The sequence below is a fragment of the Callorhinus ursinus genome, unplaced genomic scaffold (genome assembly GCF_003265705.2).
Source record: "Callorhinus ursinus isolate GAN/ISIS: 27379988/994484 unplaced genomic scaffold, GSC_fseal_2.0 scaffold24, whole genome shotgun sequence".
NCBI lineage: Eukaryota > Metazoa > Chordata > Mammalia > Carnivora > Otariidae > Callorhinus > Callorhinus ursinus.
In genome coordinates this window covers 20,659,209-20,665,564 of record NW_027397086.1, presented here as the reverse complement: position 1 = coordinate 20,665,564, position 6,356 = coordinate 20,659,209, and the positions used below count along the sequence as shown (strand labels likewise).

The 6,356-nt window shown below is 48.3% G+C and overlaps 1 long non-coding RNA gene across 1 annotated transcript; it reads left to right on the top strand.

The window, feature by feature from the left end:
- Window positions 1–1,666: 1,666 nt before the first annotated feature.
- Window positions 1,667–6,156, top strand: LOC112836330 (uncharacterized). The gene is made up of 3 exons (XR_003211460.2): window positions 1,667–2,822; window positions 3,286–3,431; window positions 5,849–6,156. It is a non-coding gene; the product is annotated as an uncharacterized lncRNA (long non-coding RNA).
- The last annotated feature ends 200 nt before the right edge of the window (window positions 6,157–6,356 follow it).

Below are 6,356 nucleotides of genomic sequence, written 5' to 3'. Positions count from 1 at the left end.
AGGTTGGGAATGTTTAGCAAGCATCTGGAGGTATAAATTTGAAGCAAAAAGGAGAAGTCAGTATTGAAATAACATACTCAGTAGGTAGAAACCTCACCTAAGGAGACTACAGAAAAAGAAGAGAAATGGCTCAAGAGTAGAACCCTGGATTAGAAAATCATCTGAGGTTCGAGAAAAGCGTTGTGATTTTTGGAATAAGACAGTTCAGAAGCAAGTACAATTACCCACAAATATGTTAAGCAACATCTTATAATATCAAAAACTTAGAACAAACCTGAATATCAAAGAAAAAGCAGAATGGTTAATATGGAACATTAACTAAAAATGAGGTTTAGAAGAGTATACAATAATGTAGAGATTGCTTATGATAAAATGTTAAATGTTTTCTGACCTTTCAAAAATATATATGTATATATATTATTTAAATACCAAAAATCCTCATAGCAAAGTCTGGAAAGAAATACATCAGAGTGTTAGTATTAAATGTTTGGAGTGGAGCCTATGAGCACCACTACTATGGGGTAATCTACATCTTGCAAATTTGCCATGTAATACTCATGTAAGAGAACCTGTCCAAAAAAAGAAGAAACGTAGCGTTTGCTTCCGTCCCTGGTGACGACCGTCACAGCCAGAGGCCCTGTCTATCACAGGGCCTGACACTGAGGGCCCCTCCACCAAAGCAAGGCTGTAATAGAAGCATACCTGAGTCGTGAAGGCCCCTCCACCGGCTGTGCTGGAGGCCTTGGGAGTCTGCACCGGCTTCTGCCTCTGCCCCCTCGGAAGAGACCTCGTGCCTCCACCCTCACGCTGCGCTGATGGCCTTCACCTGGGGGCTCTCAGGAACCATCCCCCTGGCCTCGCTGGAGACGCCAGGGCCTTCCTGGCAGCTTCCCAGAAAACAATGCCCAGCGCGGCCTGGGCACCCTCTGCGGTGTGGCTACTGGTCCTGTGAGATGCTGGCCTCGCCAACCCCCGCGGCAGCTGCGGCAGAACCTCTGGGCCAGCCCCGAACCCGGCGCTGAACATAGGTTCTAGGCCCCCTTCCACCTCTCCTTCCACTCCCGCAGCAGCCTCACGAGGCAGATGTGCGTAGTGCTCCAGCCCCTGGGACGATGACACTGGGGCCCGGGCCCGGGCACTTGCCTAGAGCTGGGCAGCTAGGGCGGGGTGCGGCCTCACCAGGCAGCGGTCAGTGCTACGGTGACGATGATGAGGGTGACCTGCGCCGAGCTCCAGCAGAGAGGGCGGCTGGTGCTCGGGGTCTCTCCAGGCCTTTGGAGGCCGCCCCTGACCCGTGCGGCCCCACTGTGAGGCCCAGGGGTGCTGAAGTGAGGGACAGCTGGTGAAGCTCCGCAGGCAGGGATGGGGGAAGGTCCCATCCTAACCTCATCTCTGAGGGTAAAGCCCCGGCTCTTCCTTCCCGACTCAACAGCCTGAGAAGCAGGGCCCACCACCACCAGAAAGCGGAAAGCTCGCCCAGCGCAGACCCCGCCCCCAGGCCGCAGCCCCGCCCAGTATGGCCCCGCCCCCGACGTGGCCCCGCCTCCAGGCCGCGGCCCCCGCCCCCGCCCCCCCCCCCCCCCCCCCGAGTCCCTCGAGTTTTGCCCGTGAATTCTCTTGCACCGTTATTGCTGACCGTTAGCTGGGTGTGATACGCCAGGCCAGCTGTGAGGGAGATTGAGAGGGCCCCTCAAGGAAGCTCAGAGAAGCTGGAGAGTCGTCCAAAGTTACAAGACTGTGTAACAAGAGTTGTGATGGTCAAAGTGAGAGCACCGGTCCCTCCTCGGGAGGGTCAAGAAAGCCCTTCCAAAAGGACCCCTCCTTCACACAGCAGTAAGGAAGGAGGAAAGAAAGGTGGGATGCAACGGTTTTGAAGATTTGATGATGAAAAGTTCCCATCCGAAGGCTTGTGGGCCACACAGCAAATCTCTCGAGGAGGTGGGCGGGGCAGAAGCTTGAGGAGAATGAAGGAGGTTTGATAGTTTTGTGTAGTTTGAGAGGAAGCCGCCGCGGACTCAAGGACCAAAGAGGTAAACTCCACAAGGGCAGTCAGTTTTGTTTTTCTCACTGACGTGTCCCAAATGCTTGGACCGATGACTGTGATACTTTACCCAAACTCCTCTGGTTTCAACTGGATGTGGACGATGCACAGGGGATGGAGGTTTTTGCAAGCGACCTTCTTGCCCTTAGCTGTGTCCTGGAACAAAGCCACTGAACCAAGCATCTCGTCCTTTGTTCCTAAGTGACTTTTTTTTTTAAGATTTTATTTATTTATTTGAGAGAGAGAATGAGATAGAGAGAGAGCATGAGAGGGGAGAGGGTCAGAGGGAGAAGCAGACTCCCTGCCGAGCAGGGAGCCCGATGCGGGACCCGATCCCGGGACTCCAGGATCATGACCTGAGCCGAAGGCAGTCGCTTAACCAACTGAGCCACCCAGGCGCCCCTTAAGTGACTTTTTGTAGAAGTCTATTTCAGCTGGGGCAAAAACTACGGGATTTTTTCATTAGGGTGTCACCTAAGTCCCTGGGCTGGGAAGGCAACTCTTTGGCTTGGTATGTCCCTAATCCTACCTCCCTTCTTTGATGCATTTATGCTGTGGATCTCCTAAGGTCCTCTCATCCTTTGGGGTTACATTATTTTTCTGGCTTTTCCTTGGGGCCTGAAGCTTATGGACACAGGGCTTCTGCTGACCCAGCTACTCCAGAGCTGGAGATGCTTTGGCCTTAACTATTTCCCTCCATGAAAGAATTCCAATTCATTTCCATCATCATATTCCTAAAGTGGAAACTCAACTTAGAGAAGATACATACCATCCTTCTTTGGTAAGTTCTTTCTCTCTAGAACTTTTCCCCAAGGGCTAGGGCTAGGCTTTAAGGTGGGGAATTGGCTTCTCTGGGGATTGGTTATCTGCATTACGATTGCAGGAGGAGGGCATTAAAAATTGAATAAGTGAAGGGAAACTAATGGGGGACAGCTATCAAAGAACAGGAGAGCAGCCAGCAGGGACTCACTGTGCAGAGCAGGGACTTCAGAAGAGCTAACTACATTTCTGCTGCTGATTCTGTGAAGGCTTGGGGATTTGTAAGCTCCTACAGACTATGCGATTTCTCTAGTTTGCCTTCATATCTCCAGAAGAGTCAGAGGGCTGTGGAGTAGTGCACAACGATAAGGGATGCTTACCAACAATAGAGTTGGTAATATGCCCTTTATCGCTTTAGAAATGATCCCTTCTTCTTTCTCCTCCCAAATCTGGAAATCCACATTCTTTGTGACTTGTATCTCCAGGAGCTTCTGGACAGTAGAGCTGAGGAAAGAGTGTCTACCTGAATCCACATATCTGGTTATAGGATCTCCCCAGAGAAGGAACCTGATAGAAACAAACAAACAAACAAACAAACAAAAACCTGCGCTGGAAGTTACAGAATGAGAAGGTAGGGAGAAACAAGTCCTCAGCAGACACCTGCCACCAGAAGGTTGATAGGGGCAAGTGTTTTGAGCAGTCAGTGCCTAAGGTGGTTGTAGCAGAAGAGGCCAGGCAAAAGGGCTCTGAAGCTGAGCTCTCTGGAACAATGTTCAGTAAGATTGAAATTGAGCCAAACTGAGTCATTGTTAGAGACTGGCAATGGTGGGGTAGAGACAGTTGGTGGAAGGGGTTGACAGGCAAATGAATCCGAGGGATTCATGGAGTGAATGAGGTTTTGGTGAGAAATAAGAGGCTGACGTCCTTACAAAGAGGGTAGCATCACGTGAAGGGGTGGGATCTGGTTGGGGAAGAGGGTGTAGTATCTGAGTGTGTTCCAGGGGAGAGGAGAAAGGGTAAATGATGGGAGTAGAAGACAGTCTGTTATGATTGTAGCTCCAGAGGCAAAAAGGGATCCAGTGCTCTGTGATGAGACTGAATAAGGGGACCTGGGAGACGGGTAGAGGCAGAGAGATCTTGTGGAAAAAATGAGGAAGCTGGTAGTGGGGGGGAAGGAATAATAGTGAAAGATTAGGCAAGATCAAGGCAAGGAGGACTCCCAGGCAGAGGAGATAAAGCCATTATGGGAGTAGAGAAAAAAATGAGCGAGAATGTGGGAGAGCCTCTGCTAGCAATAATAGGGTGAATGGAGGGTTGAGGGAGTGGGACCCACTGTGAAGGGCAGGACGGAATGAGAAGAAAACAGGCTCTGTGGGAGCAGAGTCAAACACAAGCTAGGAAAGTTGCAAGTGTTGATGGGACTCCGCAGGGTCCTGGAAAGAGAGGCTGATAAATAGGTCAGAAGTATATCGGCTCAGCCAGAAGGACTGGTAATGGGTTTTCTGGAAGGTCTGCTAAGAGAGTGGCGGTCAGAGTTGAGGAGGGCCCAGGCAGAGAAGCTGCAGGAACCGAAGGGGACACTGACAAAGCAGCATCTCCCACGGGCCTGCTCGACACAGGTCAGCCTCCATGGCGAGGTCTTTCCCGAGCCTCCCTGCGCAGGTCTTGACCCCACAGTTACTAAACCCAGGAACAGCATAGGAACAAGAGGGTCTAGAGAGAGTAAGGGCACCGAAGGCGTGCTCCCCCTGCCCATTCCCCCACATCCTAGACTCATCATACAGGTACCCTCCCCCAACTTTTCCAAACTTCATATAACACCACTTTGCTTTTCCAAAAGACTTACCTTAGCACCTGTTTTTGCTAGCTGAAAGAAATCCGAAGAGGATTTTCACCTTTATAACAAAAGATGGAAAGCAAAAAGTGATTTTGTAGTGAGCCCTTTTGTGGATACCAACCTATATCGTTACCTTACTATATGCAGACACCCTGGGAAGCATTTCACGTGTATTCCTTCATTTCATCTCCCACAGACCACTCAGGTAGTTCCAGATTTCCCCTGCTTTTTGAAAGTTTGTATTATGCAGCCTGGCTTTTAGGAAAGACCTACGCTACCACCTGTTTTCGCTACCCAAAAGAGATCCGAAGAGAATTTTTGCTTTTACAAAAAAAGTGAACAGTGAAAATAGCCTTTGGCGTTTGTGTTGCAGAGAGCCTTTACAGAGACAACACGCACCCCAAGCTCCTTCCCCAAAACTATACTCAGCATCTCAGCATCAAGCCGCCAACCTTCTGAGCTGTATCTGTGAACATCTGTGCTTGCTCTTGATTTATTTTGTGCCTCCTTTAGCAAGGTGTGTCTTAAGGTATCAGAAAAGCCTAAGAAGTTTTTTGGGGGTGGGGGGGATTCTGGGAACATTAGAAAAATTTTCCATATAAATTAATGGTAATGCCTCTTTGCTCTATGCCGTTTTTTTGGCTTATGAAAATTTTCATAAGAACGCACTACTTTTGGATAGTGGGGAACCTGTACACCTTTTATACCTCACCCCAAGGCTTGCTTTCTCATTCTGTTCCCTATGGGTTCCTCCTTCGGGAACCCCAGGCTGCACTAGGGCCCCAAAATTACACAGCCCATCCTAGGAAGCAGGGAAACAGAAAAGAAGGGAAGAGATTAATCACTTTCAGAAAAGGTCCCATGCCACCACAGCTTCTTTCTGGCAAGTTCTACAGGCTGGTAAAACAAGAGACCAAGTTACATGTTGAGAAAGTGAAAATTAGTTTGGCCTGAGAAACTGAAAATCCACCATGCCATTCATCAAGCTGGGAAAACAGACACAGAACACAGATAAAGCCAACTGCAAAGTTAGCAGAAAATTCTATTTCTCCCAAGGAAACACTGCAGCTGTAAAGTGTTCTAATGACACTCAGTAGCATGACTATTACTTTGTTAGTGAGAAATCTGGCTTTCTAAAAGTCATAGTTTATCAGAAAAATTACTTTTAAAATAATCTCAGTAATAACAAAATATCCTGCCCTTGCCTACAGGATCTAATTCACCTTGACACAGAGCAGCTGCTTGATATCCAACCCAGGGAGATTCAAATTAGGGGTTTGGGCGTATGATATTCCACATCTATCTTAATTTGTAATTTCGAAGAAAAGGAGAACTTGTGTCCATTTCACCATCCAGACCTGATATTGCCCCTTTTAACACAGCCCTCCTTTAACTTATCAAAATACTGTTTCATATAAATTTCATCTAAATGCCACCCTTCCTCAAAACTGTATTGTAATTTTCCTTTCTTGGTGACCCACCCCATGGTTCCTCTGGTGTGTGACCTCCATCATGGTAATGAAGCAATAAAACCGACTTTGTCAACTACAACCTTACTCCTGTTGTCCTAAATACGACATTTGGAGGTTCTCTTGATATTTGGTCAAGACCTTCCCTACTAAGCATTGGCCTCCTTGACTCACTAATAATGTGCATATCTGAGACTCCTTGAATCTCAAGACATTGAAGGTCTCTTTGTCTTTAATTGTGTGGTTTTAG